Source organism: Gordionus sp. m RMFG-2023, chromosome 1 (genome assembly GCF_954871325.1).
Source record: "Gordionus sp. m RMFG-2023 chromosome 1, tfGorSpeb1-WG-v2, whole genome shotgun sequence".
Taxonomy (NCBI): Eukaryota; Metazoa; Nematomorpha; class Gordioida; order Chordodea; family Parachordodidae; genus Gordionus; species Gordionus sp. m RMFG-2023.
In genome coordinates, this window is record NC_088775.1 from 60,375,366 (window position 1) to 60,392,258 (window position 16,893).

Below are 16,893 nucleotides of genomic sequence, written 5' to 3' on the forward strand. Positions count from 1 at the left end.
AATTTCAACCGTTTGACAATAAATAGTTTTGGGTAGATTTAAAAAAAAGGCCCGATTAAGATTTTAACCAAAATAATATTATGCAAGCCTGAAGATTTAGTTTATAGGTAGCAGAAAATTTTAGTCCTCTATATTTACCAAATTTTGGGCTTAGATAATATTATTTTGACTAAATTTTTAAATCCGACGTTTAACAACACTAATGATTTTATAGGACTAATATTTATTTCAATTAATGTTTAATTTTTTTTTATCTAATATACACACAACTGCCAAAAGCATAATTTTCTTGCTTAAGAATATTATCACAGACAATTTTAAAAACATTTAGATCTTAAGAGATACTACTAATTAGGGAATTCTATATTTATAAAATCCCCTCACCCCTTCCCTCATTTGTTTTTGGATATTATATATTTTTAATTTAAAAAAGATACCTTTACAATTTTTCATTTATCGTAATTAGGTTTTTTTTAAATTTTATTAATTAAAATTTACAAATATACCTATCTTATTTTCTTAGATAATAATTAAATACAAATTTTTATACACAAATTGAGTAACAAAATGAAAAAATAACATATTATGTAAAATATTCCTTACGCAAATTTAGAACTTTAGCATCCCATGAATTCACATATAAGCATTTTAACGTTGTCCAGACATACAATTCCCTTTTTTGTTATAGTAAATGACATTTTTGCATATATATTCTCTATTAATTTTAAAAGTTCTTGACCTAATATATTATAAACGTATGGTGTCTACTTTTTATTATGTGGGATAAATATTTATATCAACTCAAATAACAATTATAATTCTTGTTTAATTGAAGCAAATATTAATAGTTAGGACGTATTACCATGAGTGTGCTATAATATTTATAGCTCATTTAAATATTAACAGACATTAAATTAGTTGATTATTCTCCTCCTTTTCTAAATCAATAGATTTAAAAGTAGAGTAATTATCAAATATTTTCCAAATTTATACTAACCAAAAATATTTAAGAATATTAGTAAAAAAAAAGTTTTCGTAATTCTTGGGTCAAGAAATGAGCAAGCATAGTTTGCGAAAGTAGTTATATGATCACACATTTTTCCATTCATTTATGAACGACATTTTTTATAATGCTATTCTCATGTGACAGTACATGGAGCTTTAAATAATTCCCACAGGGGCGTCGCTAGCCTTAACAATCTCAGGGGGGTTTAACTAAAAAAAATTTATGGGGGGCTTTGCTCCCATACCCCCCCCCCCCAATTTGGATTAAAAATTTACTAACTCTGAACAATTATTCTAATTTCAAATTTTGTCATTTATTATATTATGCCTACAAAATAAACTAAGCCTATAAATAATTAAAACAATACAAGACATTTCTAAAAATAATATTTTTATACAAAATCTATTTATTACAGTATAAAATATTTTCGATTGCTGATATAAAAAAAATTTTACGTCTAAAGAATTACAAGTGATAAAAAAGGTTAATTAATTCATACATATGCCTTAATTGATAATGGTTTTTTTAAAAACCACATAATATAATATAATTCTTGGCAACCTACATTGACAAAAGGTTATGTACTAACTCTTGTTACCATTTTAGAAAATGTTTTATAGAATGGACTAATAAGGAAAAATTTATAGGCCTAACCAAATCAACAATTCTTGAAGAAAATAATATAAACGCCTAATTCAAATCATAAAACTATGTAGTGGTTAGAGCTTCCTCTTAGATGACATGATGGAAGTTAGATAAGTAATCGAGAAAATTATTGTGAGATAATAAATTTCTAAAAGATTATCTTCCATTTTTAATGGTATATAAACGACTACTAGGGGCGTCGCTAGCCTTTACAATCTCAGGGGGTTCAACTAAAAAAATTTTTATGGGGGGCGCCAAATTTGCGGGTTGTTAAATCTGAACAATTATTCTGAATTTCATATTTTGTCATTTATTATCTATATTATAATTTTCCGATGTCCTCACTACGTCATTGTGACGTCATGTCATCGCTACGTCATATCATCTCTACGTATTTATTTATTTTTTATAAAAGCAAGACTCAAATAAAAAGCAACTATTATATCCTGGTAAATAATATTTATAATTTATAAAAATTTTTATTTATTTATTTTTTTATAGGTGAAATATTTTGAGAAGAAAATCGAAGAAAGCAAGACTCAAATAAAAAGCAACTATAATCCTGGTAAATAATATTTTTAATTTATGATATCAAAAATTAAATATCATTCAATTATTAATTCAACCCATATTGATTCTGAGAAGAAAGGGTAAATAATATTTTTTATTTATAAAAATGAGTTTTTACAAATCAAACAATCACCCTTATTTTCCAAAAAATGAGTTTTTACAAGGGCTAATAACAAAAAATAAATATCATTCAATTCTTTCAAGTAAATTATATTATAAATTCTTATATTTTTTTTACATTTAGAATACATCAATTTTAGCTTCTGATGATAATCCCATTCTTTCTAGAGAGTTGAACCTAATATTGATTCCTCTTCAGGTTTAATACATTAATATTTTTAAAATTATTCTTATGTTTTTATTTTAGATAACAAGCCCTGTCTTAATCTCTCTTAATGATTGTACAGATGCTGATTAAGCAACTATTATCCTGGTAAATTATTATATTTTATTTATTAAAATGAGTTTTTACAAAGGTTGATATCAAAAAATATATATCATTCAATTATTAATTCAGCCCATATTTATTTTGAAAAGAAAAACAAAATAAGGGTAAATAATATTTTTAATTTATAAAAATGAGTTTTTACAAATCAAACAATCATCATACACCCTTAGTTTACAAAAAGTATAACATCAATAATTTAAACTTTCCCATTCCAGCTACACACATTCAAAATTATTATAAATATTTATGAAAATTGTTTAAAACACAAAAGATTATAAACAAAAATGTGGTATAAAGCAAGGATGCCCCCCCCCCATTTTCAATGTGGCATCACAAATACCAGTAACCTACAAAATGTAGACTGGCTATTATGCTACGCCGACAACATATAAATATCATTATTGAAGATGTCACTAACATTAATTATTTTAACAATAGTCTCAAATAATATGTGAAAAATCAGCCTGATAAAAAATTTAAAAAAACTATTCTATTTTCCTTTCCTTCCCTTTTAATTTCTTTTATTATCTTCACCTTTCTTAAACTTTTTAATTTCCTATTTCTTTCTCTTTAGCTTCCTTTCCCTTTTAATTTCCCTATTTTCTTTCCATTTACAATACTTAGTATGATATTTTTTATAATTTAAATAAATTTATATATCTATTTTAAACATCCTACGTATTTTTAAAGCTATCCATTTTGTCGGGCCGCACAATATGCCCCTTTATCGCTGATAAATATTTTGTCTAACTAACAGAAAAATATCCAAAGTACATTATTTTTAGTATTTAACAAAATTAATATATCAATTTTTAAGTATCTTACTTTTTAAAATTGCCTTTTGTCAGATCCACGATTGCTCTATTCTCCATGCTGATTATTTTGTATAACTCACCAAAAAATAAGTACATTATTTTTATCAGAGACTTGCAGGCCCGGCCCTAAGTCCGGCCTGTCCCGGCAAGGCCCGGTCCGGATACTAAGGCCGGGCCGTATTTTAAATTATTAAAATATACCCGGGCCGGGCCTGAAAATTTTTTTTTAAAAATACCCGGGCCGGGCCGTATTTTTAAAAAAAATTTATACAACATAAATTATTATATTCGTCAATTAGATATGGTTATAATGATTATATATAGTTATGATTAATATAATGTTTGGTGAAAGTTAACACTAGCTAACACTCTAGTATCTATTAAATAATAAAATTATAATTTTCCTGCCATGGAATAAATACGCAAAGATTATTATATAATATATGCATATTTTTTATTAATTAAAATATCATTTTTATTTTTCTTATAAATACTTAGTATATTCTCAAAATATTATTTACACAAATTTTTTATAGTATCAATTTGTAATATACAAAATATCTGTTTAGAATATGAAAAAATTTGAGCCGATTTTTAAAAACGGCTAACTCACTGTTTTATCCAGAAAAATATTATGCAAGCCTGAAAATTTTGCTCATAGAAGGAGCAAAGGTCTAGACATATAGTATCGAAATTTCGAGGCTTAGTCAATATTTTTCTGGCGAAAATATTGAGTTAGCCGTTTAACAACATTAGCTAATATACTTGCTTATTAAATAATAATATCGCCGAAAAATATGATAAAATACGAAATAATGAATTTTTTGTATATACCAGGTCAAATATAATTTTAAAAAATTCCGAGCGGGCCTAAAAAAATTTTTTTTGAAATCCAGGCCGGGCCCCCCAAATTTTTTAAATATTCGGGCCGGGCCTAAAATATTTAAAGCCGGGCCGGGCCGTGAAAATTTTTTAATCTGGGCCGGACCGTGCAGATGGTACCAGATCTCTGATTTTTATTATTTATATAAAATTTTAAATCTATCCAAAAAATCAATATATCTATTAAAATATTTTTTTTATTCAATTAAAATTATATATTTATTCTTAAGGATCCTACCTTTTTAACAATACTCCTTTTTATTCTTACTAATTTTTTTGTATAGCTTAATAAAAAAGACAAAACGGGGTTTTATATCTTTAGGATTTTACATTTATTCCAAAACAAAATACATATTACGGTATTTATATTATTTAAATTATTCTATATCTATTCACAAGGTTCCTATTTTTTTTTGCCAATTGGACTCTCCGAATGGTATTTTATTTTAATCCTACCTTATAAAATTAACGTGAGAATTGTTTTGTTTTACTTTAGTTAACTATCCCCATTTTATTTCCTCTTTATAATTGTTCAAATATTGATATCAGTCATTAATAATGAACAAATGCAAAATAAACCTTTAGAAGAACATGATAGGCTTGATAAGTCCCCCCAAATATTTTTTTGATTATAGCCCCCAACTAAGAAATATACTTCTAATATTGACTCCTCTACAGGTTTACAGTATATTAATGTTTGTTTAATTTCAACAATAGTTTATTTATATTTGTGGCTGATTTCTTTATTTGTCTAGGCTAACCCTATCTTAATCCCTCACATTGTTACAAAACATGATGAATAAGATAAGCAAAGAAAAAAATGGCGATTCAACAAACGCCTTGCCCGTTATAGAGTTACAGGTGGCCAAGAAAATAAGGAACTGTGAACTCCTATGGAGGTTTATCTTGTTTTTATCTAATGTTTTATATCTATATGTTTATTTTATATTCACCCAGTTGCCTCCAAATGATATTTCTATCACTTCTACCACAATCCCTATGCACCTTTGCCTAATTTTTAACAAATATAAGCATTTAATTCCAATATCATTCACCTCACTAGGAGTTAATATAAATAATACTTTATCCGATTCCCTGAGGAACTTTCATGAATATTTAGAGGGGTGTTCAAACGTGAATGTGTAGTGCGGCCAATTTCATTAACAATATTAATGGGAAAATATGCGGTAGTTTTGTCATGGCCTTTATAACAATACTTACAACCGTTTTATGGTTGAGTTGACGATGTCGTTCATGATTCTATTTTAGGGGGGGGGGGTACCAAAACTGACACTTTGGTAGAAATATCATTTTGCGTTCTTCTTTTACCAGTAGCCCAAGGCCTCAGCTTTATCAGGACGCAATGGGTGTTGTACACTGCTTTGGCAATCCGTCATTATTCATTACTTTCACCTACAACCCTAAATGGGATGATATTATACATTAATTATTTCCTCTGCAGACGACTGCCCAGATTTATTTTGTCGCTTTTTCCATCAAAAATTAAAATGTCATAAAGGATTTGCTCTTCAGACACAAAATAATAATTAATCCTCATCATTTTTTTATAAAATTACCTAAATTTATATGGCAAGAAAAACAAATTTTTTAAAAACTATATAAATAAATTGCATATAAGTTTCAGTAGTATTGAATGGCATTTTTGTAATTTAAATAGATAGCATTTTTTTGTACGTAACATAAAGATATAGATAGCCCTTATCAAATTTTTTGATAAAAGGAGTTAACCCACTAATTGGTAAATCCGAGATTTCCCCTTCATGTGATGATAAATTATTTAGAAATTTAACTATCTCCGGGAGAGGAAAAAGTTTTGAAAAGTAATATAGGTTGGACTGGGCTTGGAAAATATTCCTCAAGATTAATATTTTCTTGCACCTGACTTAAGAATATCTTTTACAAATTATTATGGGCCGGGCTAGGAAAAAATTTTTAAAATTATTATGGGTTGAGCTAGGCTTGAGAAATTTTTTTTAAAAATTATAAGGTCGAGCGCTTGGAAATTTTTTCCAAATATTATGAGCTTGAACCTGGCTTGAAATTTTTTAATGTTAAATGTTAGTTTTATGTAATCAGTAATATATTTACAAATAATTTTGATATTGGGTAAAAGCTCATTTAAATATATTTTGACTCAAAAAATAGTTTCCACTCCTAGTCCTAATGGGTTGGACTCAATGACATTGGTTGGACTTGACCTAAATGGATGGGAGGGGGGTTAAAAATAATATAAATTGGATATGATTTTTAAATAAAAGGTAACATCTTTCTTAAAAAACGAATAAACTAGTATTATGCATACAAAATAAACTGCCATATAAATAATTAAAACAATACATTTCTAAAAATAATATTTTTTAATACAAAATCTATTTATTATAGTATAAAATATTTTCGATTGCTGATATAAAAAAAATTTGCGTCTAAAGGAATACAAGTGATAAAAAAGATTAATTAATTCATAGATATGCCCCAATTGATAATAGTTTTTTAAAACCACATAATGCAATAATATAATTCAAAAGGTTATCAAACTAATAAAACTCTCTGTTACCATTTTACACATTTATAGAATGGACTAATAAGGAAAAATTTATAGGCACAAACCATATCAACAATTCTTGAAGAAGAGAGTATAAACGACCAATCCAAATCATAAAACTATTAAGTGGTTAGAGCTTCCTTTTAGATGACATGATGGTAGCTAGATAAGTAATCGATAAAAATATTATGAAATATTAAAATTCTAAAAGATTATCATCCATTTTAAATGATATATTATATATAAACGACTACACAGTTGACCATTATTGTTTATCTAAAATTTTCAATCATATGCTCGCCGTTGTAGTAATAATCTTAAATTTCATAGCAACACAAATAAAAGATGCTGGTTAATTTGCAGTAATAGTGTTATTTTATAGAAATTAATAAATTAATATTATATATTTTGGTTATTAAAAAGTATATGTTTATTATGTAACGCGCATTCATTTAACTTATTCAAATTATATTTTTATTTTTGTGATACTTTTATTTTTATAACTTAACCTTTTTAATATTATATTCTAATTTTAGTTTGTAAAAAATATATAAATAGTAGATTGAAAGAGAGAAATAAATGAGATAAAATTATATTTTTACTTTTTCTCCTCGTCCTCCTTCTTCTTTCTTCATGGTGCCCTGCTCTAGGTGGTAAACTTGAATGAGATGACTACCTAACCTAATGAAATTGACCAATAATCAAACCATAGCACGTTCTTTCACGACAAAAGCTTCTTTCTTCATGATGTCATGGCTCTGGGTGGTGGACTGCAATATGATGACCAACACCTAATCTAATGTGACAACCTAGAAAGAACCAATATGGAAGTTGGACGTTAGGTTATGAATTCTATATAGTGAGACCAATGATAATTTACTAATAATTCTAAATCCACGTAAGAAGAAAAGTTTTTATAAATTAAAATTTTATGCCAAGATAAAGGCATGTTGTAAATTTACTTATTAAAATAACTTAAATGTAAATCAATCATAATGGACATATTTGAATACATAAAAAGCCTTAAAAAATATTTACTTAATAATGAATTAACAGTTGAATTTCTTAGTGAAATGCCTATTGATATTTTGAATTTCTTAGTGAAATGCCTATTGATATTTTGAATTTCTTAGTGAAATGCCTATTGATATTTTGAATTTCTTAGTGAAATGCCTATTGTTATTTTGAATTTCTTAGTGAAATGCCTATTGATATTTTTCATATTTTTGATTTCTTGAATTATGACCAATTGTGTAAATTAACTGAATTACCTAAAGAAGAATTCTTATAATTAAAAATATTACAAAGTTAAACCATTAAAAATCCTAAACAAGAAATTAATAGATAAAAATCATATGATTAAATAAAAATATATAATAATGCATATTAGAAAATTATAAAATTAAAATAACTAAAATAACTAAAGTAATAAATGTGATAAAAAGTTTTTGATATTTAAAGCCTTGAAGACAAATAAAAGAAGTTATGTAAAAACTAAACATCATCATTTTAGAAAAATATTTAAATGATGTGATGAGGAGATCATTTTCTAAAAATTATCTTATGAAGAATTATTATTTTAAAAAAACACTTATTGAATTAAAACTAGGGTGTGAAATTAAAAAATTTTTTTAAAGAGAGGGAAATGTGAATAATATTTTTTTTTGCATATTTTAACCTCAGAATTGAAAATATTAATTTATAAATAAAAATAAATTTAAACACTAAAACGCAAAAAAATAACTAAAACGCAAAAAATAAATTGAACACTAAAACGCAAAAAATTAAAACGTAAAAAATATTATATAACAATCTTATTGATTTATCATTCTTCACTTATTTTTATAGCAACTTGATGAATTATTATTTCTCATTATTCGCAACTTATGATGATAATAACACTTTTGAAAAATGATAATAATAACAACTGAGTACTACCAAGCAAGCTAGACAAAATCATGATTTATGCAGACAACTTTCGATAAGGATATCAAGCTTACGATTTAAACAAACCAACGATTTGGACAAGCCAACGATTAAGATGTGACTGATGCAACATTGACAACCAAAACGATAAACCACTTGGACAACAAACTCTCTATGACTTCTTAGATGAAATTATGGGAAGGCTTTTTAGAAGAGGGAGAATGTTATATTATAAAAATTAATAAATTAATATTATATATTTTGGTTATTAAATAGTATATGTTTATTATGTAACGCGCATTCATTTAACTTATTCAAATTATATTTTTATTTTAGTGATACTTTTATTTTTATAACTTAACCTTTTTAATATTATATTCTAATTTTAGTTTGTAAAAAATATATAAATAGTAGATTGAAAAAGAGAAATAAAGGAGATAAAATAATATTTTTACTTTTTCTCAGGGCCGTAGCCAGGAATTTTCATTTAGGGGGGCCAAGTGCTTACTTGGGGGGGGGGGGCACTATTTTTTTAAAATCAAACAAATAATTACGCATTCATATAAATTTTTTCCTATTTTAATTAAAAATTTAATAACAAAATAATACTATAATATGTATATACAAAACAAAATAATACTATAATATGCATATACAAAACAAAATATTACTATAATAGAATACGGCGATTTTTATTTTTAAATTTTAATATAAATGAACTAAAAGATAAATTCTGCGTTATTCTTTTTTCATACGCCATTAATACTAAATTTTGTTAACGTTTATCCTTCATAGACTCTCTACTGCTCGATAAAACTCTCTTTAATGTAGAGAACGAGGCCTCACAAGAAGCCGCTGATATCCCAATGATTATCGCTGCTGAGTAGCATTTATATAATTCTTTAAATGCATGATTATATTTTTTTTATACATAATATGTAAGATATTTTCAAAATTATGATTTTCTTTAGCTTCCGTGGCTAGCAATCCTTTTGCTATCTTAATTTCATGATGCAGCGTTTCCATATTTAAGTTTAACAGGGATTTTAATGGGGCCATTTTATCTGATAAAAAATAATCAGGGTCAAGGGGGAACAATGTATTAAAAGATGAAAAAAGATTAAAATCATCTTCTGTAAATCGGTCTAAAAAACGATCCACAAAGTTATCTATAATTTCATAATATATCCTTTTTAAAGAACTCCAATTGGAGTCTTTTTCACAATATAATTTTAGTTTTCTATCAACTAAAAAATCTTGGAAATTTTTAGGCGTTTCACGTACCCGCGATGATTTTTGGGGAGTAAGATTAAATTTTGATAAAAGTTTTTCAGCCTTAATCATACTTAAAGCAAAAGAATTATCACTTCTTTTATTTTTTAATATATTGATAGTAGAATCTATACAATTTTTAGCATACACTAGATTAGTACCTACTGATTGTAGATACTTATTTAGTGGATCTATTGTAATTAATATCTCATAAATTATGATGGCTAATATAATGTAATTTATATTAATACATTGAGATAAAAGACCAGAGGCTTCGACTGAATCATGAATTTCAACCTCTGAATTAAGAGTTCTATTAGAAAAATAAAATAATACTTCACCATTAGCCTCAAAATTCTCATAAATAATGCGAGATGTTTCCAAATGACCAGTCCACCTCTGGTCTAAAAGTCTCTTAAGGGTGTGGCCTGTATATTTACAGGATACGTTAAAACGCCTGAAAAAATTATACAATGCATTGATAAATTAAAAAAATTAGAAATAATAACAATATTATTATACCAATTTTGAACCACAAGATGCAACTTGTGGTTGTAGCAATGTATAAAAGGAACATTTTTATTAATATTTTTTGAAGAAGTGTTTGCACTCCTCCATTTCGGACAGACATAACGTTTGCACCATCATATGCCTGGCTTATTATATTAGCTGAATTAATATTTAGATCATTAAATTGCTAAATGCAATCTGTAATGCAGCAGAAAGACACTCTAAATTAATGATTCCTATTAAATTTTCTTGGATTTCTCCAGAAAAAATACAGCGAATTATTATGCTCAGGTTTTCACAACCTGAAGCATCTTTTGTCTCATCAGCCTTAAGACAAAAAAAAGGCATCTCGCTTTTATTATATTTGTCTGAAATATGTTTAAGCACCATATCTGCCATAATGGATATTACTTCGTTTTGAATCTGTGGTGATGTATACTGGGCATTTTGGGAAATTTCATAATTTTATTTAATTCAGGGTCTTTTTGGATGGTGTAGGAAAACATTGCTATAAATAGCCCAGAATAATAAATTATGTTTTCATCTTTTGCAGCATCCGTAATATTTGTTGAACCAGTCCCACGGAAAGGTAGCTCTTGTATGCTAAGAAATAGCATCAAATCAAATATTGATTTAATATAATATTGATTACGATTAATTTGATCACCTCCCAACATTTTAGTTATTTCTGTACCTTTATTTATATTTTGATTTTTATCATGCCATATTGTAATTGAATTTAAATGAGCTTTTGAGCTCTCGTGTTTTAGCAGTCCCTTCTTGGCAGCTAACGCATTTTTCCAATTTCTGAATCCCGTTTGTCCAAATTCATCACTTGGATTACACAAGTATTTCCTACATGGAAAACAAAAGGCAGCGTCAGCTTCTACACTATACTCCAACCAGTCTCGGCCTTGATTTTTGAAATGATCTTTGCCTTCCATGGATAATAAAATTCTTTGGTTTTTTATTTTTTTTGAGATATCCCTAGTTCCGATCATGATGATAATTTGAGGTTGAGGCTCAGGGACAATAAAAGTAAAAGCAAGGAGTATTTTATTTTTTATTATTTAGAGGAATGTATTCCTCCTTGTTTACCTTGGTTATTGTAATAACTTATAGTCGCCCATTTTCATTTCGTCCTACCTATGGTGATTGAAATTCCTCTTATTAATAAAATAATAGTGTTCAACAGTGGAGTTTCTAGATTATTTTCACTTATATTTTTGTTTATTTATATAATTTAAGTTACTAAAGTTTTAAAGAACATCTTCAACTTAATATCATTAAATTATTTTTCTGGCATCCTTTTTCGCGTAATTGTTTTATTTGATTTGATTTATTCTGGCCAAGGTCATCTGAGATTTGAATTGAACCATTAGAGGACTTTTTTGACAATAAAAATATTATAATTAATAAATTGTAATGAGGGAAAGGGTCATAAATAATAATGGTCATCAGGATGGGCGAAGGAAGGGCATGCTGAAAATGAACAAACACAAAATTTATCTTGTATTTAAGATACAAGTATTTGCTATACTGTAGTGCCAAACCCTGATGAAGATTATCAGTAAAGTTGATCAGTAAAATTATATTCAGTATTAAAAACTAGAAAAAGGTCATAGACATTATATCTTTAAAGATTAACAAAAAAATATAATATTTTTATATTAAATCAATTACTAGTTGCCTCTTGACTATGAGAGACTTAGCTGCTAGATGAAGATGATTGAGTATCTTCTTAGTCTTTATTTGTTTTAAAATCAAAATGTAATAATGAAACACCATAATCTCATACTCCTATTGATATTGTCAAAAATATATAAATAGAAAAATTTGGGTTAAATTTTAAACTATTTACCATCTTCCTCCTCCTAAGTGTAGTGAGGATCATTTTCTAGATTATTAGCTTCATTCATATCTTGAAATATGAGTTGCAAAGTAACATGATATTGTGCATGAAAGTAAAAACGTGTTTATTTATATTTAACTTTATTATCATATCTTTTCCATTTCACACTTCATTTATATACATTTTTATAAGTCCAAATTAGAATACAAACGAAAAACAAAAAAGTAAAAATATTATAAAATATAAAAAGTAAGGTTACGCCGTATAAAAAATAAAGTTATAAAAATAAGGTTACGCAATAAATTTATAAAATTAAATTACAAAAAATAATAAAAATTAGATTACAAAAAGTTCAAATGCAAAAAACAAAAAGTAAGATAAAGAATTATATTATAACGTAACATTCTCCCTCTTCTGATAATCTCATCGGAGAAGTCACAGAGAGTTTGTTGTCCAAGTGGTTTATCGTTTTGGTAATCAAGTTGTATCACAAATCATCATAACGTTGGCTTGTCCCAATCGTTGGTTTGTTTAAATCGATTTTGCACGTTGGTTTGTTTAAATCGCAAGCTTGATATCCTTATCGTAAGTTGTCTCCATTAATCATAGCTTGTTTGATAGTACTCAGTTGTTATTATTATTATCATTTTCCGAAATTTTTATTATCATAAATAAGTTGCGAATAATAAGAAATAATAGTTCATCATATTGGATATAAGAATAAATTAAGAATGATAAATCAGTAAGATTGTTATATAATATTTTCAGCGTTTTAATTCTTTGCGTTTTAATATAAGCGTTTTAATAATTAATTTACTTTATGCAATTTAATATTTATTTTATATTTTAAGTTACATAGTCTTTTAATTAAACAGGTTTTTTTTTATTCGCACAGGTCTAGAAATAGGTGTTATATCGTTATTATCAGTAATTTTTATATTTTTGTCCACACTTCCCTCCTTAAAAGAATCCTTATAGTCATAGTTAATAATTGTGTTAAAACAGTTTCTAATTCTTATTTGATCTAAATGTCTCCTCAAAATACCTTTCTCAATCTTAATTTGGAACATCATATCACTTTCTTTATGTGTGATTATACCTTTGCACCATTTATCATCACCTTGTACTTTATACCAAACAAAATCTCCTACGTTAAAAGTTCTATTTCGTGGTAAAGTAATATTTATTTTATTCTCCTTCTCCTCAATCGGTTTTAATAAGTCCCATTTAATTCTAATATCTCGATTAAACATTCTCTGAGATGGTGTAACTCCTGTAGTATCATTACGCGTATTTCTGTAATTAAATAAAAATTTAATGCAATATCTGGGTCAATTTTAATATTCCTTTTCATATGTGTTTTGAACGTTCTAACCATGCGTTCAACCTGTCCATTGGATTGCTGGTGATAAGCAAATGTAAGCACATGTTTAATACCAAAATTGTTGCAAAATTTTTCAAAATCGTTACTCGTAAAGTTAGTGCCGTTATCAGTAACTATAGTTTCAGGTATTCCATACAGCGAAATAGTTTTAAAGATTTCTTTTAAAGTAATATCAGTCGTAATATTTTTAACAGGAATAATAATTGGAAATTTGCTGTAGGCATCGACTATTATCAACCAATTTTTTGTGAAAAACGGACCCGCTTAATCTATGTGTATCCTTTCAAACGGTTTGGTTGCCGAAACCCATGGTTTTTGTATCTTTATAGGATTATCATGATATATGTTACAATCATCACAACTTTTCACTTCCATAACTATATCATTATTTATACCAGGCCACCACATGTACTCTTTGGCTAAGGATTTGATTTTTCCTGCTCCCAAGTGACCTTCATGTAATGACTGTAGTATATTTTTTCTCATAGAAGACGGAATTATGATTTTGTTGCTTTTGTAAAGACAATCCTTAATTATACTTAATTCCAATTCAATGTTTTTATAAATATTATTCACAATAGGCCTGTTGTTATTAATATCACTTATGACTTGTTTTAATTCCATATCTTTCAAAGTTTCATCACGAATTTGATCAAAGTTAATAGGTAAATCCTTATATTCATTTATTATGGTTACGTTTTCAATAGTTTCATCACGACATTCTTGTGGTAATCTCGAGAGACAATCAGGAACAACATTTTATTTACCGGCTTTATACTTTATATTAAAATCATATCCTCCTAATGTAATATTCCACTTCTGGAGTCTAAACGACATGGTGCTATTATCCTTAAGGCCCTTGGTAAAAATGTGAACTAGAGGCTTATGGTCAGTAATAATTGTAATTTTGTGCCAATTAAATATTCCTGGAATCTCTTTATAGCGAACATTATAGCGAGAGCCTCACGCTCAATATTGGTATAGTTCATTTCAGATTTTAATAAAGTTCTCGACGCGAAAGCTATAGGTTTTTCTTTACCATCTTTTTCAATATGAAATAGTACAGTTCCTAGACCACATTTTGATGCGTTAGTGGCTATCCCTATAGGTAATTCAGGGTTAAAATATGTCAAAGCAGGTGATAGACTAATCAACTTCTTAAGATCATTAAACCTTTTAGAGTGTTCAAGGTTCCAAGCCCATTTTTCTTTGTTGACAATCTTATAAAGAGGATCGGCAATTTCCGCAAAATTGTTCAAAAATTTTCTATAGTAGCCAGCCATTCCCAGAAATGTTGATAATTCAGCAGCTGATTTTGGTTCTGGCATATTAATTATTGCTTCAATTTTGTCGTGATTAGCATGAATCCCCTTAGCGTCAATATCATGACCCAGGAACCTCACTTTGTTTTTAAAGAACACACTTTTATTAAAGTTAGGTATTAGCCCAAACGATGATATTCTATCAAACACTTTTTTTATGTTGTTAAGGTGGGCTTCATCGTTTTTTCCAGTTATAAGTAAATCATCAATATAAAATATGACATCATCCATATCACCAAAGATTTGATCCATAATCTGTTGAAAAATTGCAGATGAGGTCTTAAGCCCAAAAGGAAGTCTAGTAAATTGGTAATATCCCTTATGCGTAGATATGGTTAAAATATTTCTGCAACTTTTATCAATTGGTATCTGTAAGAAAGCATTTTTAAAGTCAATCTTCGTAAATTTCTTTCCTTCTGAAAGTTTAGCAATTAGATCATTGATTCGTGGTAGAGGGTACTAAAATCTTCTAGAGCTGGGTTTACAGTGTCCTTAAAATCAGCACAAAGCCTAATGCTCCCATCATCTTTGTAGACAGCGGTAACAGGACTTGCCCATCGGACATCATTCACCGGCTCAATAATTTTATCATGTATCCATTTTTTAAGTTCATTACTAACAAGATCAATTTTTGAATAAGGAATACGTCTAGGCGGTATAATTTTAGGTTGGGCATCACTTCTTAAATGTAACTTGACACTTGCTTTGTTGATTGGCCCATTAGTCAATTTCGATTCACACTCTTTAATAAATTTTTTTATTTCATCTTCGTAATTAGTGTCAACATTTGCTATAAATTTATTAAAAATATTTTTGAAAGCATTGATCCACGTACGTCCCAACAAGGCATTTTTACTTGATTCGACGACTACCGCTTGTAAATATTTTGAGATACCATCATAAGTCACTTTAACTTGAGTAGTGCCGATGATTTTGATTAAATTCCCGTCATAAGCGATGAGTTGTAACTCAGATTTCTTAAGATCTCTAATACCAAGTTTTTAGCAAGACCATGAGGTATAATAGTGTATTTGGATCCAGTGTCCACTTGCATACAAGTAACAATATCGTTCACTTTTAAAGTAGTCATAAATGCGTTATCTTTGTCATTAATCATGTCACCAGATAAATTGTTGACATTATGATCATTATCATCTTTGTTCTTTGTAGAGTCAACTTTCTTTTCAATAATTCCTTCAATATTCATGTTGTAATCATTGTTGTATTGTATTTGCTTTCTATTAATGTTGTCGCCATCTTTATAATTATTTGAGTTGTTATTATATTGTATTTGCTTTCTCTGACTATTATCATTACCTCTATAATTATTTGAATTGTTGTAATATGGTTGGTAATTGCTACGATTTCCGTCACAGTATTGGATTTGTTTTCTTTGATTATTATTATACCATGTATTATTTCTACCATAATTCGATTGATTATTATTGTTATAGCGATAGTTGTTGTAGTTATAATTTTTATAATTATCGTGGTATCGCGAATTATTATTACCATAATTGTATCTAAAATTATTATTGTAATTCCCATTTCTATTTCTATTATCATAATTATTATTGTAATTCCCATTTCTATTTCTATTATCATAATTATTTCTAAAATTATTTCTAAAATTATTATCATTTCTAAAATTATTATCAGGTCTAAAATTATTATTAGGTCTAAAATAATTATTGTTGT